Here is a 27158-nt window from a genome sequence, read left to right as displayed (position 1 = left end):
CAGTGCTCCACACCACCTCCACTCCTTTAACATCAAAATTCTTTGCAACATGCCTGCATTGAGCATACTGTTGTAAACCATGCACAAACATATCTCCAAGCACCAACACCCTGACTTTCTCCACTTCTGCCATCTTCACTACACACAGTCTCTTTCAACACAAATCCACAACCTCAACATCTGATTGGCTGATCCCTACAGTCTTCTTTCCATGCTGGATTTGCTGGAAAACCCCGGATGTAGCACGCCCTGTCCACGGACAGCCGCGGTGTCCGCGGACCGCGTAACTCTTGGACAGCCCTTCTACCATTTCCACTTCACTCTCTGTGCCATTCCCTCATTGCATACAGCTAAGCAGTCACACAATACGGAGAACGTCCTCAGAACACCCCCATTTTTTTTATTTTTGAACATTTCAGGACACCGCGAGTGTTCTTATAACACATGCAACTTGCCAGTGAACAATACGGACAACATCCTCAGAACACCCCCATTTTCTTTATATACGAACATTTCAGGACACTGCGAGTGTTCTTCTGGCTCACTTGTTTTTCTTTTGCTGACATATCTAGGCCACATGGTTTTCTTCAGTAACAGTCAGAAACTAAAAATTGTATTTTATTTGTAGACGTATTCTACAAGTAGGTTCTTATAGTAATTCCCTTAGAGTCCAGTGACATCATATGAAACATATACATAGGGGAAGACACAAGCTTTAAAGACAGCATTATTTTCATGCAATTAAATGATGATTTCTCTGTTTCAAAGCTGCTATTTACCCTATGTATATGTATATTGGTATGTGTTCTTGTCTCTTTGTGTTTTCTCCATAGTAATGCAATTATGTAATACATGGGTTTTATTAGCTACTTATTACATATTTCACAGTACACAAAAATCTATTAAGAAAACGATTATCATTTCATTATTCAGCATATTAACATTACGAATATTATACCTTCATCTTGTACGCTGCACACAATGCTATGTTTCTGCATTAGTAGCTTAGTATACTAGATAGAACCCCATAATAGAATGCTATTTATATCAATGCATCGTTCAAAGCACTAATTAGGGTATGATATTTATTGCAATGATCCTTGACACTTTTTTCGCAACATTATAATAAGAATCCCTTGTACACATATTTCATGAAAAGTACATGCACATGTGATGTCATCAGTGATGTCATTAATGACATTTGTGATGTCATCTTTGATGTCGTGGGTGTTAGTCTTAGCAGTGCACGGTGGTGGCGCGAGTTATGGTTGCTTAGCTTACCATAACTGGCGAATTTCAGGGGTTTTTCGGTTTTACTTGGAACCATAACGTCCCTTAACAAAGTTTTTTTCACTGAATTTCATAGGTTTTTAGCAGCGTAACTTAACCATAACGTCCCGTTAACAAAGTTTTTTTATTAGCACGCAAACAATATACAAAGATGGAGTGTAAAAAGCAATTTCTCAGAGATGGCTGTACACAGAATGTTGCAAACTAAGAATTTATGGTCGTTTACAGTGAAGGTCAGCTGCTTCCATTTTTTGCTCGCGTGCCGGAGAAGCCCACGACTCGCACTATAAGGTTCTATTGTTTTTTGACCTTGACAGACAGGGATCGTGCTAAAAGACTTCTTTTGAAGGAGTGTTGCAAAAACGTAAGACACAATAAGGATGAAATTTCCGAAACGAAACCACTTTTATATATTATATCACTATGAGAAAGATTGTTGGCAGAGACGGAGTCGTATTTTGGGACTGCACTACGCTTAGACAATGGAAAATGCCAATATAATGTAAGTAACCCTTTAGATTATTTTATACCGGAATATAATAACAATAGCGTTGCGTTAAAGCCCGGTTAAGTTATACTTGTTCGTTCAATGTGGCATAGTGTTTTCTACCCCGCACTATCACCGCCGAATTGGTCCCCTGTCGCTTAGAGGGCTCTGAAAAAGGCAGAGGACAGAGGGTGGGTTAATGGGAATAAGTTAACATAATCCGTTGCACTATCCTCGCTAGCAAATAGTTTCACGCCCTAATAAATAAAATGAATTTTTTTAATGAAGATCGGCTGGTGAGACTAATTTATGTTTTTTAAAACAGGTACGTCCTTCCGTATTGTCAATGCCACGATTTTCAGACCCCAGCCGATGGTTTCTTTAACTGCCAGGTGCAGCTCCATGTAAGCAACTTCATGACCCTCACCATTTTATGGGACAATCGCCAAGGACCAATATGCCCTTACGCAGTACTAGCGGCTAGAAGCAACATACCAACCATTATGGTGGTCTAATGCCTCGTTGTTGGAGCAGCCTTCCGATTATCAGTGCGACCATTTGCTTCTTTTATCATAAACCAACAGCCTGTGTGCCCCTAATGCCTCGTTGTTGGAGCAGCCTTCCGATTATCAGTGCGACCATTTGCTTCTTTTATCATAAACCAACAGCCTGTGTACCGCAAAGGAACAGCGCGTGGCTCAAGATGAACTTTTGCTGATCGACAGCAAAGACAAATGCAAATCGCTGAATATTCTCTAAACATTTGATGTGAAATAAATGTACTTTACCAAATGTACAATCTTGCTGTTTACTTTTAAACCACAGTTTCATATTCCGAATTGTGGTGCACTGTGTTGTAAGCTGATCTAACACCCTCTGTACCGCAAAGGAACAGCGCGTGGCTCAAGATGAACTTTTGCGGATCGACAACAAAGACAAATGCAAATCACTGAATATTCTCTAAACATTTGATGTCAAATAAATGTACTTTACGAACTGTACAATCTTGCTGTTTGCTTTTAAATTACAGTTTCATATTCCGAATTGTGGCGCGCTGTGTTGTGAGATGATGTGTGTTGTTTTCCGGGTTCTGTGTAAAGTCGCGTAGGACTGGAGACGACTGAGCGCGTTTGGCTACGCACCCTGTAACGTCACGGAGAGAGGCAGGGAATATGAATGCTTTGATAATGTCAGGCTTAGGGGCGGGACATATGATTTAGTGTCGCAAAAGCAGGTCAGCCAGGTCGATGGCGCAAGTGATAAGATTATCACATAATGTCGGCGCACAGCAGCCTGATTTATCGTTTCTTTAGTGGACAAAAAGTCGGGTAAGGCCCATAGGAAATTGTACTATTAGCGGACATAAGGAGGGTTCTTAGAACACTTTCAACCTGACAACGAACAATACGAACAGCGTTCTCAGAACACCCCCATTTTGTTTAATTGCAAACATTTCGGGACACCGCGAGTGTTCTTAGAACACATTCAACTTGCCAGAGTACAATACGGACAGCGTCCTCAGGACAACCCCATTTTCTTTATGTACAAACATTTAAGGACACCGCAAGTGTTCTTAGCTCAAGTTTAGCTTGCTTGCGAACAAAACGGACACATACTCCGTCCTCAGAACACCCCACCATTTAGTTTATTTACAAAATTTCAGAACAGCCGTGTTGTCCGCAGACAAATCGAACACAACAAAAGCGTCTAGCACATAAAAAAACAGAACATTGAACCTATCTCATATTCCCCCACCCTCCCCAAACACTCTTACACACCAACACACTCCACTAAATACAATTTTTAATCCAAGTTTCACCGCGCTGTCCGCGGTCGACGGCGAATGCAAGATGGCGGGCGCCACAGAAAATCTGCCGCGCTCCACGCCCTACGCCGTCCAATCAGCGAACACGTCGCATGTCCGCGGACATCACGCAACCCGCTCGGCCAATCGGGGCGCTGTCCGCGGAGCGAACCGGGAAGTCCGTCCGCGGAGCGAACGGAGATATCACAAATTTTTGTGCCTTACATTTTGGACATTTAAAAAAAAAACTACTGGACGGATTTACACCAAATTTGCAAAAGCGCGCTTTCGGGACCAAGCCCCCGCTCCTGCTGCAAATTTGGTGTAAATCCGTCCAGTGGTTTGGGCTGTAGGCGTGCGCAAAGTTTTTTCCCATTATGTCTATGGGAAAAAACACAAGTTTTGGGACCCCCCCTATAACTTTGGCCCCCCTGGACCAAACCTCTCCAAACCAGTTTGTCCTGCTCATGGATAATTTGGCCCCTGTCCATGGCCACAGGCTATGCGCCAATCACCAAAGGTATATCACAATTTTGTGCACCTACATTATGACACTTTTAAAAAAAATAAAACACAGATACATTTGCAAAACCATGCTTTCGGGTCTTTGCCAATGCTCTTTGCACGAGTTTGCTGCAAATCCATCCATGTTTTATTTTTAAAAAAGTGTCAAAATGTACTTATAAATAATAGTCATACAATTTAGCCCCCACTTGACATAATCCGTTCAGACTTTGCACAAACATTCAAGGTGGGTTCTATAATCTTTCTGAAAACGTGCAGTTCCTTGAATCAAGGTTTGTGCCGGCAGTGCAGTCATTTTTCAGCCGTGTAAAGTCACTTTAAACTATGCATAAAATTCCATGAATAAGGCCCTAAATTTATAAGCATTTTGAATATTTTGGGACCCCACCTCACATTTTTCCCCCTCTTGCCAAAAGAGCAGCAAATTTGTTGCAGTTTCATTGAGTGGCGCCAAAGTTATAAGCCATCTAAAAACTGGAATGCAGAAATATGCATGGATCTCCCCGAACATCTGAAATGTTTGCGAGCATCACAGGAAAGTCCCCGAACATCTGAGATGTTTGCGGACTTTGTAAAAGAAAAAACACCCGATTTCTGGCCAAATCTCATCCCATCATCGTTACCCCTCAACCCCCCAGAGATTGTTTCATTAGTTTGACAAGTGCAATGTTGTGTTTTCTAATATGTTTTTACCGCAATGTTCGCGGACTGCAGGAGCAGTTTGTGAATTGATCGTGGCATCCGTTTCAAAAGTTTTTACGCACCTCATATTTTATAGTGGCCAATTAGCAAGCATGTATGATGTCTGCGAACATCACGCTGCTCTCTGATTAGTCCAGAGGCATCTGCGGAATCCAAATCAGGAAATGAACAGCGGACCATACTCAGATATCACACATTTTTTTTACTTCTTTTTGGCCATTTAAAAAAATAACTATTGGACGGATTTACAACAAATTTACAAAAGCACACTTTTGGGACAAAGCTGCTGCTCCTGGCGCAAATTTGGTAAACATCTGTCCAGTGGTTTGGGCTGTAGGAGCGAGCACATTGTTGTTTCCATTGCGTCTTTGAGGATTTCCTAAAATTTTGGGACCCTCCCCTATAACTCTGCCCCCCAGACGAAACCGTACCAGGCTTTTTGTAATTATTCTGAGCGGGCCATATACTTTTTTTGCAAAGTTTGGTGACGATTCGTCAAGGGGGGGGAAAGTTATAAGCTGCCCAAAAAGTGCTCTTCCTATGAGTTGATCAATTTAACCATAACTACAGGGCGGCTACAGCAGGCACTGTAATATATGTATATAATAGAGTTCAGCACACATCATCGTCAAACATTGTAATTCCACAACATAAACAATTTGGCGATGCATATTTACAGTACAAGGGAGGAACATGTATTAGTGTTGCGTACAGTAAGTCTGTGCCTCATATTGTTCTGTAAAGCACTGTAATAAGTCTTACTCTTTACGGTTTTGACTGATAGCTGTTTGTGGGGGCATAATGTTGGTCATCAAAAGGATGGGCTCAAAATAGAAGAATCTTACTTTAATGCCTTGTATGGCACCCTGGACTAAATATTAAAAGGGTATTTATGAGCCATACCTGCTCACAGAAGTGGAGACAGCACATAGAACATGAGGGGTACAGCATCAGTGAGCCCTGAAACTGTGTAGTTCTATATTCTAATCTGAAACAAGCCTATTTCATTTTAACGGGCAGCTGTCCCTGCCTGCAGCAGATTAATGCCACTGTAAAATGGCTTTTGGGGGCTAAAGAGGAACCATGCCATGGGCATGGTAAAATACTGGATATGGGACCTGCCTCACACAATGAAGGTCTTAAAAAGTGCTTTGCACACCTATTCTAGGTGGCATGCCACAGAGAGACTTTAACTCACCCTGCATACCGTGTAGACAGGAATCACCCATTGGAAAGGTGCAAATCCACACATTTGCAGGAGACAACAGGTCAGAGGTCACCAGAGCTCAATTACTGCGTGGTTTGCAGGAGGTTAAACCTATGACTCCATACATGCAGTACACTGGCTCACCCAGAACAGAATACTGCCGGGCAGGGGGCGGGTGGAGAGTTGTACCATATGGAAAATGGTAGCCCTCATACTATAATGTACTCTTGGTGGTGCCAGGATTGGCCCATTTTCCAGGCTACTATTCCTATACTTACTAGTATTTGTCAAAGGGTAAACCCAAGGAACAAAACAAATTGCATTTTTAAAAAGGGCAATTCAAAATGGCGTTGGCTGTGGTGAGATTCCAACTCAGCTCCCGTTGCTGGTCTTTTTTCCGGGGTCTACTATCCAAACCACTTCACAACCAACACCAACACCTCAAAGCCATAAGGGTTTCAAGACATGAGGGCATATCATCATCAGTCGAGCAACTCATCATACATCACCAAGGGTATCTGGTCTTTCCATCGAAAGCCATACCATTGAATACCATACCATCGAAAATTATTCATTGAATTGCCTTTCCATCGATGGTTAATGTCGATGGATAGGTCTAGTGTTAGGGGCTAGGATTGGGGCTAGGGTTAGATTTAGGGTTAGATTAAGGGTTAGGGGTTAGGGTTGGGGCTAGGGCTAGGGTTAAGGGGTGGGCATGGGGGTTGGGGGATTTAGGGGGGAATCCCCCCCAATATATATATATATATATTTAAAAACATTACAAGGAGCTGGCCAGTGCCGAAATTTCAGCACTGGACCCATGTAACGTTTTAATGTAGAAAATAAAAGCATCAAAATGCTATCTTTTACATTTAAAAGTACATATCCATTTGATGGAAAAGTTTCAATGGATATGCACTTTTAACGTAAAATATAGAATGTCGATGCTTTTATTTTCGATGCATCTTTTTCGATGCATTGGCATTTCGATGCATCGTTTTCGATGCATATAAACCATCACCAAGCACTCGGCTCTGCCAAAACGCTGCATGTGGCGAATGCAGTTTCAGTCCAGTGCCACACCATGGGGCGATGCCATTAGTTTCTTGTTAGGCCTATCAGTGAAGGAGAAAGGAAATAAATCAACCCAATCTTACTCACTGTCAGGAGGGGCCTTCTATCGGGGTACACTGTTCACATGTTATTCAAAATTTCAAATGCCTATGGAAAGTACTGAATGCCCTTTTAAAAACAAATCAACCTTCAGGAACACATTAAACAGTGCTTTGGGGTCAGAACTACTGCCCCAATACTGGGGTAATGTATGACTTAATGTCATGATCTCTGCTTCCAAAAGGTCAGGGTTTTCCCAACTCCCTTGGAAGCAGATCCATAACCCAGGTTCCGAGTGCCAACCAGTCCCAATTGGGACCTTTTGGACCCTGTCCTGGCGCCAGTGGCACCAGGCTCATAAATATGCCCAGTCCCAGCGCTGGAAGCGCCGGGCTCATAATGCTTGGGTGGATTTACCTGCAGCAGACCATGCTGCTTACTTACCTGCCAGTTGAGCCTCTGATCCTCTTCTGTTTGGGACTACTTTTCCTGTTGGGTGGGGCAGGAGCCACTCCCTAGGTTCAGAGCACTGGAACTCTTCTGGAAAGCAGGAACTCTTTTCTTACCTAGGCGTGGCTGTGGAAGGAGACATCTAAGCACTACAGGAGGCTATTTAAACCACACCCGATGGATGAATCTTGCTTTGCGTTATTCTGCATCCTCTGCAGCAGAACGCTCATCGTGTCTTCTGCATCTGATCCTGGGCCTAAGGAAAAAAGGCTTACCATCCTGAATCCAGTCTTCAGCAACACCTATAAAGACAAGAAAGAACAGGTTAGCATTACGGTCTTCAGTGACAGCGCTTCACTTACCTGGTCCATCGGCTGTCACCAACGCCTCGCGCTGCATTCCGGCATCTGAAAGACAAAGGCTTACCTACTCTTCGTGCGCTCCGGAGGTCTTCGCACTGCATTCCGGCATCTGAAAGACAAAAGCTTACCAACTCTTCGCACGCTCCGGAGGCCTTCGGCGCTGCATTCCGCATCTGAAAGTCAAAACAAGGTGCGTTTAAGGACATTGGGTAGCTTTAATACTCACGTGCCATTACTCCTTTCCACACCTAACCCATTGGGTATTCTGGCACCCTGCAGCCGCTCCAAACTTGTACCTGCAAGATAAAAAGACAGTTAGAGTGCATCGTGAAGCAGGCAACAAGCGCTTACTTACGTGCTTCCAGGCGCTTCTATTCATCACACGGGTTCCATCTTCAACACGCTTCAGCCCGCCATCCGCCATCGCCGGAACCCTGCAAAACAAGAGACATCATTACAAAAGACTTTTAAAGACATTTGAACTACTCGAAACTTACCGTTCGTGCAGTAACGACGGACAGCAGTCTTCTGAAGTCAAGAGGCCTGCACCCCTTATCCAGTGAAGAAACTGGTTACAGCACCCTGCCCCGAGGCAGATGGAGAGCACAGCGTTCACTTACCTAAGGTGAGAGCGTTAACCTTTGGGGTTCTACAGGAGAAGAGAAAGGGAAGAAGAGAGAGACATTCAATAACCCAGTTCATTAATCCCATATTTTCTATCTGCAGACATCTTACCCTTCGAGTCAGACATACAGTGCACAGAGGTCCAGCCCAAAGAGCCAACCGTGTGTTACACATCACCTTTGAAGATACGGTATTCGCCCAGTCAAGACCGGCGCCCCTACGGGAATCAGGTGAGCGTTACAGAACGCAAAGCCTACCACAAAACTCCCGTCCAGGCGCTATGGAAACCTCGGATACCGACCAGCTAGCCCAGTTACTTGGGGAACTAAGGGCAGAAGTGCATGCAGCCCGTCAGGAAATGAACGCTCTAAGAAGGGAACTGATTATTTCCAAGGAGCGAACAGATGATCTCGCTAGACAATTGCTACAGTCACAAGCCGGACAGACCCCGTTACCCGCATCTGGGGCAAATCTTCCTTCTACATCCTCTATGAATCCAGTGCAGATCAACCTACCTGGGAATGTACCTCTGGCTCCGCCCGAACGATTTTCTGGTGACCCAAAGAGGTTTGCAGTATTTATCAATCAGTGCCGGTTGCATTTCTTATGCCGGCCAGCAGCCTTTCCAACTGATCAAGCTAAAGTAGCTTTCGTGCTTTCGTACCTTAGTGGCAATGCGGCAGACTGGTCGATCCCTCTAGTAAATCAAGATGATCCGGTCCTCCATGATTTTCAAGCTTTTCAGCTCAGTATGGAAAAACTGTTCGCAAGACATTCACAGGGGCAGGCCTTGGACAATGAGCTTCTTTCGTTGCGACAAGGTAATCAAGACCTTTTGGCTTATATTGCGTCTTTCAACAGACTGATAGTGGAAACTCAATGGCCTGAGGACAAAAGGATTACGCTGTTTTATAGAGGTCTACGTGGAGAGCTCAAAGATGTGTTAGCCCAAGTAGTGAATCCCCCACAAGATTGTTCAGACTATATAGACTTAGTCGTGCAAATAGATCACAGACTGCAGAACAGGAAGGCCGATCGTTCCAAGTTTGATGCTCGAGTATTTTCCAAACCGCCAACTCCTTCCAAAGGAGTAGACTCCGGGGAACCCATGCAAATAGGGGGCTTGAAAGGACCACTAACACAAAAGGAGCGGGAAAGGAGAAAACAGTTGCAATTATGCCTCTATTGCGGAAATTCAGGGCACTTCCTTCGAGACTGTCCGGTGAAACCAGCCAAGAAGGCAGTAGGAGCTGCAGTTACCAAAGTCACAAACTCTGAGCAGGGAAACGACCTCGCCCGACAAGAATAGAGGTCCTCTTGCCGAGCGTGAAAACCAGTTCCGTGGCCTCGCATTTCGTGATACCTATGGTCCTCATTAGCCCTGATAATCCGGATCGATTACATGCGATTGAAGCTTACGTCGACAGCGGTGCCATCGGCAATTATGTGGATCATGAAATGGTTTTGAGGATGAATCTAACTCTTTGTCCCAAGGCTGTAAAGGACGTCATTACTACGGTGGATGGTACGGAGATAGCCTCCGGACCAGTAACGCATACCACTCAAGAAGTGACGCTAGTAAGTCAAGATGGACACCATGAGAAGATCGTGTTCGATGTGATCAAGGCCCCTCAGTTCCAGATTATTCTAGGAATACCTTGGTTAGAGAAACACAATCCTCTGATCGATTGGCGAGCAAGAACGGTTCAGTTTCCAGAATGTGTCTCTACTTGTCACCCTCCACCTGGTGTTGCACTGGCAGCAATTTCTTCAGAGACTCCCCAGTTACCTCCTGAATACCTGGAGTTCCAAGATGTTTTCCGGAAGGATCAGGCTAACTCTCTACCTCCTCATAGGTCTTATGACTGCCAGATAGACCTGATACCTGGATCTACTCCTCCTTGTAGTAGAATTTATGCCCTCACCGAGCCTGAGAACCTTCACCTTCGACAATACCTGGATCAATACCTGGCAAATGGGTTTATTCGTCCTTCCAAGTCCCCTGCTTCTTCAGCTTTGTTCTTCGTTCCAAAAAAAGAAGGAGACAATAGAACTTGTATAGATTATCGCTCCCTGAACCAGATCACTGTTAAGAATAGATATCCGTTACCTTTGATCCCTGAACTCCTGGACCAAGTCAGAAAAGCATGCATATATACCAAGCTGGATCTTAGAGGAGCCTACCACTTGGTGCGAGTAAAAGAGGGCGATGAATGGAAGACGGCCTTCCGCACCAAATATGGGCTATTTGAATATCAGGTCATGCCCTTCGGACTTTGCAATGCCCCGGCCGCCTTTCAATATTTTATGAACGATGTCCTCTGAGAGCTCATAGATGTGTGTGTTGTTGTTTACATTGACGACATCCTCGTTTATTCTTCATCGGAATCTGAACATCGGAAACACGTGAAAATGGTCCTCGAGAGATTGCGTCAACACAAACTTTTCGCTAAGTTGGAAAAATGTGTTTTCAACGTGACTGAAGTTGAATTCTTGGGATTCATATTATCACCTAGCGGAGTGCGTATGGATTCAAAGAAAGTCGATGCAATTCTCAAATGGCCATCACCATCCTCGGTAAAAGGTGTTCAAAGCATGTTAGGCTTCGCTAACTTTTACCGCAGGTTTATCCCCGAATTCTCTCGAATAGTCCAGCCCATCACTGCCTTGTTAAAGAAAAACAAACGTTTCGAATGGTCTACCGAGGCGGAACAAGCTTTCCAGGATTTGAAGACTAAATTTATCTCTGCACCAATTTTAAAACACCCTCGCCCCGAACTCCCCTACATCGTTGAAACTGATGCTTCGAGCCTTGCCATGGGGGCAGTTCTATCACAAAAGGACCCAGTAACCAATCAGTTGCATCCCGTGGCATTTTGGTCCCGCAAATTCTCACCTCCTGAAATCAATTACACGATTACTGACAAGGAACTTCTGGCTATCAAGTCTGCCTTTAAGGCTTGGTGGCATTATCTTCTGGGGGCCCGACATACCGTTACTGTGATTACGGATCACCGAAACCTGCAATATCTGAAAACCGCAAAAGCCCAATCCTCTAGACAACTCCGTTGGGCATTATTCTTTGCCGAGTTTGACTTCATAATTACCTATCGACCTGGTACAAAAAACGGTAAAGCTGATGCCCTTTCTCGGATGGGAGTGGAAGAACACTTGATCAACCCTAAACCTGTACCTATCATTCCCGAACAAAGAATTCTGGGTGTAATCACCACACAATCCATAGAGGAAGTTAAGGATAAAGCCAGGCAACTTGTAACTCCAGCAGACATACAGAATTGGCATCTGCAGGGAAAGGACTTTGCAGTAAAGGACAACTTATTGTATTTCCAAGAACGATTATACCTGCCCAGCACAGATTTACAGAAAGAAGTAATCTCTTGTTATCACGATTCTTTAATGGAAGGACATCCCGGTATGGCCAAGACCTCAGAAAAGATCAAGCGCTACTTCTGGTGGCCGTCTTGGAAAAAAGATATCAGAGACTTTATAGTGTCCTGTGGAGTATGCGCCCAAAACAAGAGTCAAAAGGAAAGACCAGCAGGCCTCTTACGCCCTATTGACATCCCACCTCGCCCTTGGCATACGCTTTCTATGGACTTCATCACCGATCTACCTCCATGCTCCGGATACAATACGATTCTAGTAATCGTGGACTTATTCTCCAAGATGGCGCATTTCATTCCGCTCAAAGGCTTGCCAACAGCAGCAACTCTGGCCCGAGAATTTCTCGAAAACATCGTCCGACTGCACGGTTTTCCTTCGGTTCTAATTTTGGATCGAGGTAGTCAATTTATTTCTCATTTTTGGCGAAGTTGCTGTCGGTCGGCTCAAATTGATGTGAGACTATCGACCAGTCACCACCCTCAGACCGACGGACAAACCGAGAGGACCAATCAAACTCTGGAACAGTATTTACGCTGCATGCTGCAACAAACTGAAAAGACTTGGAAAGACATCCTTTGGATAGCCGAATATGCCTACAATAACTCTGTCCATTCGGGAACTGGGAAAACCCTGTTTTTTCTTTTGTACGGCAGTCACCCTCGAACCTCGGAGTTGGATCCCCTCCAAGATCTTGAAACACCAGCAGTAGACTACCTGCATTCTACAATCACCCAAGTCTTTAAGGAAGCCGTTTCTCACCTTCAAAGGGCTAAAGAACAATACAAGAAAGGAGCAGATCGACATCGGAAGGAAGCCCCTCAATATCAAGTAGGAGATCAAGTCTTGTTATCCACCAAATATCTACCTCTAAAAGGGCCATGCACATTCAACCCAAGATACCTTGGTCCCTATTCCATCACTACAATAGTAAACCCAGTAGCGGTCAAGTTGGACTTGCCCCCGCACATGAAGATACATCCGGTCTTCCACGTCTCTCTATTAAAACCCGTGCAACCTCAAACCCGACTAACTAAATCTCCAAAACCTATCCTAGTTGATGGAGAACTCGAGTTTGAAGTCAAAAGCATTCTGGACTCCAAGATCTCCAAATCTAAACTATTTTACCTAATTGACTGGAAAGGCTACGGCCCCCAAGAAAGATCCTGGGAACCTGCAGAATATGTCCACGCTCCTCGCCTAATCAAAATATTTCACCGAACATTTCCTGACAAGCCCAAACCCCCGGAGAAGCCTGGTTTGGGAGGGGCCTTGAGGGGGGGTACTGTCATGATCTCTGCTTCCAAAAGGTCAGGGTTTTCCCAACTCCCTTGGAAGCAGATCCATAACCCAGATTCCGAGTGCCAACCAGTCCCAATTGGGACCTTTTGGACCCTGTCCTGGCGCCAGTGGCACCAGGCTCATAAATATGCCCAGTCCCAGCGCTGGAAGCGCCGGGCTCATAATGCTTGGGTGGACTTACCTGCAGCAGACCATGCTGCTTACTTACCTGCCAGTTGAGCCTCTGATCCTCTTCTGTTTGGGACTACTTTTCCTGTTGGGTGGGGCAGGAGCCACTCCCTAGGTTCAGAACACTGGAACTCTTCTGGAAAGCAGGAACTCTTTTCTTACCTAGGCGTGGCTGTGGAAGGAGACATCTAAGCACTACAGGAGGCTATTTAAACCACACCCGATGGATGAACCTTGCTTTGCGTTATTCTGCATCCTCTGCAGCAGAACGCTCATCGTGTCTTCTGCATCTGATCCTGGGCCTGGGCCTAAGGAAAAAAGGCTTACCATCCTGAATCCAGTCTTCAGCAACACCTATAAAGACAAGAAAGAACAGGTTAGCATTACGGTCTTCAGTGACAGCGCTTCACTTACCTGGTCCATCGGCTGTCACCAACGCCTCGCGCTGCATTCCGGCATCTGAAAGACAAAGGCTTACCTACTCTTCGTGCGCTCCGGAGGTCTTCGCACTGCATTCCGGCATCTGAAAGACAAAAGCTTACCAACTCTTCGCATGCTCCGGAGGCCTTCGGCGCTGCATTCCGCATCTGAAAGTCAAAACAAGGTGCGTTTAAGGACATTGGGTAGCTTTAATACTCACGTGCCATTACTCCTTTCCACACCTAACCCATTGGGTATTCCGGCACCCTGCAGCCGCTCCGAACTTGTACCTGCAAGATAAAAAGACAGTTAGAGCGCATCGTGAAGCAGGCAACAAGCGCTTACTTACGTGCTTCCAGGCGCTTCTATTCATCACACGGGTTCCATCTTCAACACGCTTCAGCCCGCCATCCGCCATCGTCGGAACCCTGCAAAACAAGAGACATCATTACAAAAGACTTTTAAAGACATTTGAACTACTCGAAACTTACTGTTCGTGCAGTAACGACGGACAGCAGTCTTCTGAAGTCAAGAGGCCTGCACCCCTTATCCAGTGAAGAAACTGGTTACAGCACCCTGCCCGAGGCAGATGGAGAGCACAGCGTTCACTTACCTAAGGTGAGAGCGTTAACCTTTGGGGTTCTACAGGAGAAGAGAAAGGGAAGAAGAGAGAGACATTCAATAACCCAGTTCATTAATCCCATATTTTCTATCTGCAGACATCTTACCCTTCGAGTCAGACATACAGTGCACAGAGGTCCAGCCCAAAGAGCCAACCGTGTGTTACACATCACCTTTGAAGATACAGTATTCGCCCAGTCAAGACCGGCGCCCCTACGGGAATCAGGTGAGCGTTACACTTAAATATGGATTGTCATTTCACAGAAGCACAGAGAGATGAGGCTAGGTGTTTCTAAAGCCGCACACTCCCAGTGGAGTCTCAAACAGCTAAAGAAAACGTGGTAAAACTGGGGAGCAAACACAAATGGAACTTCGCACCCTGCCAGCGAGCTTAATCCCGCTGGGCAGAGCTTCTGGTTGACCCGACCACGCATGTATATTGGGAAGTGTGGGTAAACCAGGTGGAGCCCCTTACATTCATGGCTGGAATGTGCCACTCATTTATATAATGTGGGCCCTCAGCTTGTCAATAAATGTGGCAGTAGAATCATCAGGCCTCTGCTTTCTAGTCCTCCCCTGGCAATGCATGATTTCATTGCTTCTTTACAATAAAATCGATGATAAAAAAGTTATTTTAAATATATAAATTAAATTAAAACTTTCAACCTCATTCACCTTTTGGTGTGTGCGGCATTACATGGCATTGTGGTGAGGGTGAATCAAGCTAGCTTAGTTCTCTATGTGTCGCCCTTCTTGGAAGGCAAAGAGGACTTCATCCCTCATGAATCCACTTCCATGCTGTGTGCAATTCTTTTAAGAAAGATGTAGGTCAAATCTGCATTGGAGATTTAAGGATAGCTTTCCCCTGTTGAGCTTGAAAGTTTTATGTTCGTAAATGACACCTCTGTGGTAGTGTTGCTCGACCGACCAAAGCCTTCCTATCAATCTTAATCCTGCTGTTACATCTTCCTCGTGCTTCGGCCCACCCACGAATTTATTATGACTGACAATTATTTTAAGTATCATGCATTCTAAGACTCAAACAAAAAAGAAATAACTATTCACACAGGTCTTTGGGAAAGTAAATGACCAATTATATAGTTCAACCAGTACCTACTCATGCATCCAGGAGGAAACGATTCATAAAATTGAGGCGCTACTTTTTTTTAGTTCAATAAAAGTTTTCTGGCGAAATTAGCATTTCTTTCCTCAACCAGTGTCTCTAAATAGTTGCCTCGCGCTCTGTGACAAGAGGCGCTACCCTCACAAACCACGGGTTAAGGAAAAAGCGATGTTGGCCTGCAGCCCTTGTCTTGTGCCCGATGGTCAGCTCTTTGCAGTACACGCTGCAGCGCGAAACTCAATTTCACCCTCCACTGGCTAGCGGACAGTTCAGACAGGATCACCGAGGGCAATAGGCTGCTTTTGTTCGCACGCGTTTCCAAGAGAAGCCGTCCCTTCATGCCAAGCGAGCGACAAAAGCTACTCTGCTCTCGCAGCGCTATCAGCAAGTCGTGTTGATTGTATTGACAGCTCACTTAACTCAGATGCCTCAATTTATAGAGGAAGGACTACTGAAAGGATAGAGGAGTGGAAAAAGGACTATGATTCACTTCCGCTGAAGTGTGTTCTGTTATCTGTCATAAAGTCTGCCATCTCACACACGGTTTACTATTAAATCGCAATGTGGCAAATACACTGCCAGCTGCTCTCGCCAAAAATCTAATAATAAGAAGAATAAAATAGTTGGTGTTTCATATTGCACTGCATGCAAGAAATCCTATTTTCAGAGCACTTAATAGCAGGTGTTTCTAATTAGCATCATTATTAGCCACATTTGTGGAAGTCAATTTATGAATTCAGAAGGAAGAAGTCCGCACGTGAAAAGATACCAAAATGTTCTTTTCAAGAAATAAGACTATTTGCTAGATGCATATCCTCGTACAAAAGAAATACCCAATTATTTAAATGGTTATTCACTTCAATTCGAAGTTTCTTTTCAGCAGCAGACTGTATTATGCATGCGATCTTTGGGTAGGCAAATTAATATTAGGGAATGCTGACTCATACAACATGCTACTACACCAGCAGAGTCAGCAGCACTGCATGGCCTTGATTTGATCACCCACTACAGTGTGCACTCAAATGGCGGCCCACAAAGCCCTTCACTGATCTGCCTAATCGCCTGCCTGGCATGAAAGCTGCAGCCTTTACATGTCTGCCATCAAGTCCTTACTCATCCAGACAAACGTCAGCATTAGAACACCGCCTCAACCCCTTCACGCATGAGGTCTCTGTTAATGATTTCCCTCCATTGATTTGGGGAGGGAAGAAAGTGTAGCCTAGTGGCACTGGCACTTCTGGAATGAGAAGAGAGTTCAACTCAGAAAGTGCTCCCTGTGTTATTGTGTAACCTAACACTGTTCAAACACACAATGGCCAAAGCAAAAAGCAACGGTTCCTGATCTTTTACAAATTATAGACACCACTTTTGTAATCTATGGAATGTATACCCAGGTCTATATCCAATCAAATCTATCTTTCTTCTCAAACCCCTGGCGCTATTAGTGCTGGATCACGGGTTTGGGAGAACGGTAAGTCCCCATTCCCCATTGGGCCCATTCGGGAATTCCCCATTCCCCATTGGGCCCAATGGGGAATGTTCAGCGCTATTACCGGCAGCAGTATTAGCGCAGCAGTAATAGCTCAGAAAATTGGCAAAATCGCGTCAGATTTGACCCCAGCTCAGAGCTGGGGATAAATCCTGCCAAACCCATGATTTGGCAAACCCTTAAATGCAGCGGTAATAGTGTTACTGCAGCATTTAGGGGTTACCACCAAAATCCTGATGAGGCAGAAACTCTGAACAGCCTCTGAGTTGATCCTTAACTAGGTCAATGCCATCAGCAATCATTAACATAACCACACTGGTGACCTTTATCTCAGAAAATACATGAAAATATCTCCTGAAGTTCTACCGAAAAACAATCCTACTGCCCACAACAGATTTCCAGCTTCAGATAGCCCACTGACCCCCAAACATGACTCTGTCTCTTCATATTTCGAATCTTCTTTGCAACACCCATGCCCAAAAGTCTACACTTGGTATAGCTCTGAGAAACACCTCTTCTGCGTCAGAACGCTGCCTCATTCACAGAATGAAAGCGCCTCTCCCAGAGCTATCTGAATGCTCTAGCAGCTCCTGGCCAGGTACCCCAAAATAGGGACTGTTTCCTGTAGTACTCAAGAATTCCTCAAACCTCAACTCTGCACAAGTTTCACTCAGTGTCCACTTTCTATTGTTCGGGCTGTAACTGAAGGAGACGGCCCATTCTATAGCTTTCACGTAATTATTCATCCTGATGATGACCAATCAGTCATTGGGCCTCATTACGAGGTTGGAGGCAGACCTTGCCGGTTTAACCGCAAGGCTACCCCCAAACTCTCCTCCGGCTCCTGCACCCGCGAAAGGGGAATCACCAGGCCATTCTGACTTCGGCAGACCCGGTAATTCCCCTTGTGTGGGTGCCAGAGTCGGTAAGTCCCCATTCCCATTTGAGCCCCCATAGGGCTCAATGGGAATGGGGAGGAGGGTAGCAGCGGTACCATTTATAACGGTACCGTTGCTACCATCATGTTCTGCTTGCGGGTGCCGGTACGGCCACCTGGTCAGACCAGTTGGCTGCAAGGGCACCCGCAAGCAGAAGTCCTAATATGGAGGTACAGTAGCAACGGTGCCGGTAGCGATACCGGTGCCGTTGTTGCCTTACCGCCATACTCCTAATGAGGCCCATTGACATTCTGTTCCCAGAGGTTTCCAACACTGCAAGCCATTTAGTGCCCCGTATTCTCCTGGATATCTTGCCTGCCTACAACAATTCTGTTCGTACAACATACACATCAGAAATAAATTGCACAAGTAGTGTCATAATGGATACAATCTGTTTGGGGAGCTAAAACCTCTGCCGTGTTAATTGCTCAACATTAATTAAAAGAAAACTAATTTGCCATGGGTGCCAAAACTACCCACCCACTGGCCAGCCTCAGTAATACTCAGTTGTAAATAGACTGTTAATTCCGATTAAAGTGAAAGAGCATTGGATTCGAAGGAATGATGATCCAGAAAAAGGGTAACATAGACAACTCATTGTACATATCCATTTATGGTGCTGTCATTTTCTGGGACCATAAGAAGAAGCTTGTTTGTGTTATAGCCCCGAGGTTTGCTTGGAAAGCTCTTGATGTTTGGAGGCCCAAATGGTCAGGTTGTGTTTTTTAGGCTCCTGCTGCAAATCCCAGGTCCATAATCTGGGAATGCCAAGGTAGCCCTCAGACGTGTTATGCTTTTCAGTTTTGGATTAAATTTGGAACTTCACAAAATTCCAGTCTTAGGGTGTTCTTCCTCGCCAGTATACTCTGCTGATAGAGCAGAGCTACATTTCGACCTCTAAAATGACATGTAAAAGACCTATTTTTACTATTCATGCTATGTTATGTTGCTTAGCTTACCATGCACATTTGTAACTTCACAAAATTCCCACTTTGGCAATCTGGCAGGCTACATACCACTGGATGTAGACTCTATCCTTCCTCCGAAAAACTCTGCAATGTTCATCTCCCCACTGTCACAAAATGTCAAATACTTTTATCAAGTGACCACTAGGATCGAATACTAGAAGTAACCAGCCACTAGATGATAGCACATGTGTGTCACACTGATTTAGAACTACTGTGTAACATATTGTACTACCTAGAAACATTCTTTTAGACTTTTTCTACACAATAAACAAGTATATTATCTGGCCACAAAAATATTACTCACTCAGTTATAACCATTGAATGCACGCTCCTAAATCCAAATAATTCAAAAACATGTTCTGCACAACCAACACACATTTTCTCTGGCCGTTAAGGATGGGGAACTGATTATAGACACAGAATGTAATCTGCCTTCCTCTTAGCAGTTCTGTAATGGTCTTCTTCGCATTGTCACATGCATTCATGCCATGCGGGGGGAATCATTTGGATTATTTTCTCCTTACTACTAAAATTGGGTGCTCATTTAATCTCAGATTAATAAAATATACTAAATTACAGTGCACTCAAACAATGAAAAACACTCTTACCGAGACTACTCAGGATAAAGAATAACTTCCCTGACACGGAGCAGTAAGTATAAATGTATAGGAAATGTGCCCAATCTATGAGCCCTCCCATCCCCTGCACTCCCTAATTCTAGATCACTGGCTAGAGGTCTTTCTAAAGATCAGTATAGGCAATCATTCAAAAGACACCATATCATCTAGTTCTAGTACGACACAACATGTCTTTAATCTGTTTGATGTTTAAAACAGCAGTACATGTTGGATGCCAAAATGCAGTCGATGCTCAACGCATCTCGGGGAATCAATCCTCTTCTTCAGGAGCTAAATTTGAATAATACATTTCTTCTTCTATGATATATTGTTCACAAAGACTTCACATTAACCGTCACCACCAGTTAAAGATAAACAAACCAACCTGCCAAGGGTTTACAGACTAGGGAGCTGCCACCAGGGTCATCCATTGGTTCACAATCAACGGCCCACCACTTAAAGGAACAGATTAGGAATGTCTCTTATCGTTCACACCCGTGATCGGTATAACCTAATTTGTTTATTGCAATATTTGTCAAGTGTATCTAGTTCCAATATCCCGAACACCAGGGCGAGCACCCTGCACCACTCGCATGGTTGCCAGTGATACAAGCTGACAGATGGAGGCCTCAACTGGCACATATTTGAGCATACCTATTTACAAACCCTTAGGATGGACATCCATCAATGCTTCTGTGGCCCAATAGTCACATGCAGCCTAATGTGCAGCCTTTCTCTTTCAGAGTCACTGTGGAGTAAAGGTGAATGTATAAATAGGGTAAGACTCTCAAAACGGCAGAATGCACTGCCCAATTCGAGATTCATTCCTACCTTGAAATATCTCTAGAGGGAAAGAGTAAATTGAGAAGGGAATGAATTGAGGGTTGAGCATTGAACCTTTAGGAACAAAATAAATAATTGGCAAAGAACAACATGTACAGTCAATACAGTAGCTGCTCAGTTTTACAATCACTCTCCAAGAATTGGTACAAGCATGTTCCATTTATCCAGAGAAAATAAATGTAATATGCTTTCCATATTTAACTGAGTAAACAACCCATTTCATTCTCTAACTCTTATGTTTCTCAGAAAAATGTTGGTTGCTATGGGGTAATTGGGTCCTAATTTCTAACTGCACCCGCATGCTCTACCTTCCTTAAATCTCATTTCTCAATAGCTAATACCATGTTTTGCTACCTTCAAAGGAGGGATAGAACATAAATCACATGTGGAAGAAAAAAGCTTAATAAAGATATCCTTTCCACTAACCCCGGCCTACCTATCACAGCGCATCATCCTGACAGTCCTTTACTGATATCCTCTTTTCTGACCCCTCTCCAGATCTATGGCCTCCTCATCTCATCTACACTCTCTCTTCTCTCACATCCTCACCCATTAATGGTGGCACTAAATGGGAAATCCTCTTCGCATCATCCAGGTGTATCATTAATGCCTATCACACTGGCACCATCTTGGCTCAGGGTCCTCAACCCAACCTCCTCCACTTTGATCGGCACCTGCCATCCCCCATTAACTTTCCTCCCACTCCTTCTGCTTCTTCTTCCACTCTTTCTGCCCTCCCTTTGACACCCCTGTACCCCTCTTCGTAAAAACTTCAAAGGCGGAGACCTCTTGCATCTAGCCACGCTCAATGCTTGTCCGCCATCAAACACTCGGCCGACATCTGCCTCCTTCTTGAAGATCATGACCTCAATATCCTTGCCCTTACCGAGATGTAGTTCAATGCCAGCTCGGTCACTGCTTTTGACTACATTCTCCCTGATGGCTATAAGATCCTCTCCAAGCCTCACCCTAACCGTGCAGGTGGCAGGGTTGCTCTTATCTTCCCTGAGTGGGTCCCTTCTTCCCTCACACCCACCCAGCCTTATGCTTCCTTCAACAGCCTGGTTTGCAAACTGGTTATCTCTCCCACCTCCTCTCTGACCATTGCCACCATCTACAGGCAACCTGACTCTACCACACTGTCCCTCTCTGAATGGGGCGACTTGTTATCCTCTCTCCTCACAACCACCTCTAAACCCCTTCTTGTGGGCGATTTCAACACCCACCTTGACGCCTCAATCACAGCATCCACTTGCTTCTGTGACCTTTGAACCTCACTCCCCCCTTCCATTCTCCCTTCTGGTCCTACCCACTCAGCTGGACACACTCTTGATGCCTTCATCCACACTGATCTTTCACTCTCCACCCGACTGATCATTCATCTCTCCTGGTCTGACCACTCTCTCCTCTCCTCTCATCTGGGCCTTGTCGGCCCTCTGACCACACCTCCCCCAGCCCAGCAAACCTCGTTCACGAACATCCGCCAGATGAAACGAGTGTCATCTGCTGCCTTTGCATCTTCGTTCATCTCCCCCTCTCTCCCCACTACTGACTCAACCTCTGATTCTGCTATCAGCAACCTCCATCTTGCGATCACAAATACGCTTGACATTCTTGCCCCAGTCATGAGGAACTGCCTTGAAACAAGCCTCCAAACGTAACACCTGGTACGACTTTGAACTTGCAGCCCTGAAACGCAAGTGCAGAGCTGCAGAACGGAAGTGGCAGAACTCAGGCTCACCCTGTGACAAACGGGCCCGTCGCCTGCTCCAAAGGCAATACTGATTCTCCACCCACGCCAAGAAAAGGGCTCACATCCAGGTTTGCATCTGTGGTAAATCCAACAACACAGCTGAACTCTTTAAAATCTGCAGGGAACTTTCCAACCCTTCTGCAGGCTGCTCCTCACCTCTTCCCTCTCAGGCACTATGCAACACAATGGCCACACAATTCACTGCAAAAACCCAGGACATCCTGATCACCCTTGCATCCCTCTCCCTCCTTCCCCCACAACGTGCCTCCTATGTCCTCCCATCCTCCGCCTGCCCTTCTCTCCTCCTCTCCTATCACACCTGATGAGGTCACTGTTAGGCCGAATTATATGCAGTATCCTTTGGGAACACCACACACAATTAAGTCTACAAGTGACAGAACAATTTCACCTTTGGAACAACCCTGTACTACACAGTAAAGTGGTAGCGATGGCTGAGCAGCCAGACGTATCTCAAGAGCAAGTGAGCAGTATCAATAGTTACACAAAGGACAGCAATTGCTATGATTCAAACAAAAACTGACTCAAGGTTTCTGAGTAAAAGAATATACATTTATTTAGACATCAGTTGTATAACATTTCACTAAAGTAAAACAGTTCAAAAATCACACTTTTAATACACCACACCACTCCCAATAGTTCCCAGACAAGTTAAGCTCACAAATTAAGTGGGAGAAAAATGGCACTCCAGAAATTTAAAAGGGAGGAAAAGACAAAGTGAGGCAGAAATTGAGCAGCACCAACAGGTAAGTAAGCAGGGAAATCTAGAAAGAGGAACTACAGTGATGGAATCAAATGAAAAAGGCTTAGGGCCAAAGTCTAAAGGACAAAAGTCTTTTGCTCAAGATCACACAGTTCAGGGTAGTTCGCGGTTAAGTCTTTGCCAAGAGTTCTGGACGAAGTTGGTCGGCAGAAAAGTTAGTTCAAAGAGTAGAGAAGGACAAGCCCTCGGATTGGAGAAAGATTTCACACACTTTCACCGCAGCTGAACGAAACGAACAGCCGGATTTGCACAGTACCATTAAATGGAGAAGAAGCTGTAGCTGAGGCAGACGTTCCTGGCAGTTCCTGCAGGCTCACGGTTCCTGATGCGACTGTCGGACTGACATGAAGTAGGAAGACTGGAGGGTCCTGCACTGCCCAGGGAAGAAACCAGCAGCAGAGCAAAGCAACAAATAAAAGGTGTGCTCCTTAAAACCCAAGCAGGGTCTTACCTTCCTGGCTATCTGGCCCACTGTAGCTCTGTACAGCAAATTCGACCAGAGGAGGGAGTCCTAGCTTGCAGAAGATGATGCCTGTGGAGTAGGTGAGGCTCCACAGTCTATGAACACAAAAATGTTAAACACACACAGCAAAACACATGTAAGAGTGGGAAAAAAAGGCTCACACTCTTACCAGGTGAAGAAATAAATCCTAGAAATCCAGAAAAGCTGCTGAGGGACTCAGAAGGTAAGGGAAATTAGCCATTCTGGAGAATTCTACCTAACAGTCACCAGAGTTGTCCGCTCCATGAATGTCCCCTCCAAACAGGTTTCCCCCTGCTCCTCTAGAACCATTAAGGACAACATTGCCTCTCTTGCCCCTGCACTTGCTGATTTTTTGCCTCCTTGCCTGAATTTTTCACCTCCTTCCTCAAGCACTCCCTTGTGTGCCCCCTCCTGAAAAAACTCCTTTAGACCCGTCCGGTCCAGCCAACTACCACCCCATATCTATCACCCGCTTCCTTGGGAAACTCTTCGAGAAGCTGGTCTTCCCCCAACTGACCCAGCACACTGAACTTGTTGGTTGCCTCCACAACCATCAATCTGGATTCCGAGCATTCAGAGACATGGAAACTGCTCTTCTGAACACCCGTGAAGAAGTGCTTGCATCTCTTTATTCCAACTCTCCAGTTGTTCTCATTCTACTTGATTTCTCCCCAGCATTTGATACGGTCAACCACTCCATCCTCATAAAACGGCTCCACGATACCCTAGGTATTTCGAGCGGGCACTGGACTGGCTGACCTCCTTCCTTAGTGACCACCCATTCCAGGTTATTCAGGGTTCTCTCTCCTCCCCCACCTCAATCTCCACCTGCAGTGTTCCTTAGGGCTCCCACCTTTCTCCCAGGCTCTTTAACACCTATCTTGTTCCGCTTGCACACCTCATCTCCACCTTCTCCCCAAACTTCCAGTGTTACGCAGATGACACACAACTATTCTTCAAACTTCCCTCTGATCCTCTCCTTACTTCTTCCATCATTCCTGACTGCCTATCAGCCATCCAGCCCTGGTTTGCTTCCAATGATCTCTGCCTCAACTGAGATTCTTCCTATTGGGACTCCTGCGCCCTCTTTCTACCCCTCACTCTGGCCATCTTCTATGGGCTCACCCCCTTCTCCTTCATGAGAAGCCAGAAATCTTGGAGACATCTTTGACTCCTCTCTCTCCTTCCTCCCTCACATTCAGGACCTTGCCAAGAAGGCCCACTTTCAACTCTACCGCCCCGAAGAAATTCTTCCTGTCCTCACCTTGCCCCAGAAGCTCAATGACTCTAGAGCTCTGGTTCTTGCTAGGCTAGACTACTGCAATAGCCTACGGCACCTCCAGCAAATCCAGAATAGGGCTGCAAGAGTTATCCTTTGCCTCAAGCCCACGGACCGCATCTCTCCAGCCCTAAAATCCCTCCACTATCTCCAGGATGCTGCAAAGATCATGTTCAAATCCCTCTGCATCATCCATAAGGCTGTCTGGGGACCACGCGATCTACACGTTGCTCTCACTAAATACTCTCCCTCCAGATCTTTATTCTCCTCCTGCACCAACTGCCTGCGTGTCACACGCTTCGCTAAACAGCAAGCTTGTGGCTGATCTCTTTCCTCAGCCTGTGCTCTTTCCTCAGCACGCTCCCTCCTATGGCACAGCCTCTCCCTCCCTCTTCGTCTTGAGCCGTATCTCCTCAAATTCTGGAAGCTCCTCAAGGCTTTCCTTTTCACCTCCTCCTACCCTTCCTCCCTCCTCTGCTAAATCCCACAGTTGCTGAGATTGGTGACAAGGGCCCTTATGCGTCCTGGTGGATCCTGGCCTCTCACACCCAATCGCCTTCAGCCTCTGCTCACTCCCAGCACTTGCCTTGGCACCCACTGGCCTGTGCCACCACAGGCCTGCACTTACTCATCTATTGGAAGCTGAACTCTTACCTAAGCACTTACAGCTGCTCACTCTTTAGTACTTCCATCTTAGTACACATAGCACTTGGCCCCCCCACTCCCTCATCCCTTCTCTCTCTCTGCACTTTCACGTTCTGAATGCTCACAAGGCCTAGTAGGTCCGCATCTATCTTTCATTGTTTGAATTTCGTTCCCTTGTTCTCTCCCTGCTGTCCTGTGGGCGCTTTGAAACACAATTTACTTGATGTATAAGCGCCTTACACAGGCAAAATAAATAAATAAATAGGTCATCTTTGAAAACGAATAAAACCTTCTGTTGTCCCTCATGTGCGTTAAGCAAATACCAATATTTGTGGTCTATCTGGTTCAGCCTCGGTCCTTGAATACTGTACAAGATAACACATCTAGTTTTACACTGTGGACCCGATTCATGGAATGTTTTGCATGGTGCAAAGTGACTTTGGACGGCTGAAAAGTGACTTTGCACTGCCGACACTAACCCTGATTCATGGAACTGTGCAAAGTGTATTTTTGCAGTGCAAAGTCAGTGCAAAGTGATTTTATACTGCAGAAATTACTATGCACTGACTTTGTACTGCAAAAATACACTTTGCACAGTTCCATGAATCAGGGTTAGTGTCAGCAGTGCAAAATTACTTTTCAAAAGTGCAAAGTCACTTTGTACCGTGCAAAAAATTCCATGAATGGGGCACTTAGTGCCTCTCTGAATTGTATTCTCTTTTTTTCTCCAAAAGGAATTCACAACACACTTTTGACATCCTTGATTTAGCAAAGCTTATCCTGGGCAACCAATGGTAATCAACCAGACACATTTACCATTTCTTTCAGATTACCACCTTGGAACGGGAGGTAAATCCTACAGATTCTAAGGTGCTCTTATTCTCCTTTGCAAAGTCCTTTGGGACTGCGGATTCCATTGGTGTTTGGAGTAATTACCGATGACGGTACTTCCACCAGTGTCATTCCTGCTTTTTCTGCAGGTAAAGTGGAAGGACAACCACTAGCGAAGTGCTGAAGGTTTTTCCTCCACTTGAGCTCCAACCTCAGGAGACACTGATCTGGAAAAAGAGGCAGTAATTGCGTTACAGACACTTTTTTACCGCACTGCCATGCTCGTAATGAGGCTCTCTGTCTCTCGAAAATACCCCCCTGTATAATTTGCTTCCCTGTTGCTAAATCTCGTGCTCAGAATTCTAGCTAAGCGAGCAGTTCCTCCTGGCCCACACAACATGAGCATATGGATACCACTGGCTTGTTGTCTGAGATGCAGAACATTGTTTCAGTCTGCAATTTGCAATGAATGGACGCTTCTATCTTTCTATATACTACCATCAGGCTATGATCTAGAACAACACAATCTGGTCCCTGTGACATTTGAAAGTTATTCTCAAACTACGTGTATTTATTTTCAAAAACTGTACAAATTCCAGCACTTCCTCAGTAGTCCTACCCCACATCACAAAGCAATAATCAATGCCCTGGACCCAAAGTACTGAAAGTACTGTGTTACATTTATCTATCCATGTGGTCATTGCTATAGATTGTTGCAAATGTGTCATTGTTAGGATAGTATTTGAAGGGTAAAGCAAGAGCATGTGACAGTATGCAAGGCTTGCCGATAATAAATGCCACCAAATAAAAAGTAGGGTTATAGGTCAAAGGATTGATTCAAAAGGATCGAATGGTCAAAGGATCGATTCAAAAGGACCGAAAACAAAAGGATCGAAAAAACATTTTTTTTTGGTTTACATTTTTTTTTTG

Source organism: Ambystoma mexicanum, chromosome 6q (assembly GCF_040938575.1).
Source record: "Ambystoma mexicanum isolate Mex_15411 chromosome 6q, UKY_AmexF1_1, whole genome shotgun sequence".
NCBI lineage: Eukaryota > Metazoa > Chordata > Amphibia > Caudata > Ambystomatidae > Ambystoma > Ambystoma mexicanum.
This window is presented reverse-complemented; position numbering follows the sequence as displayed.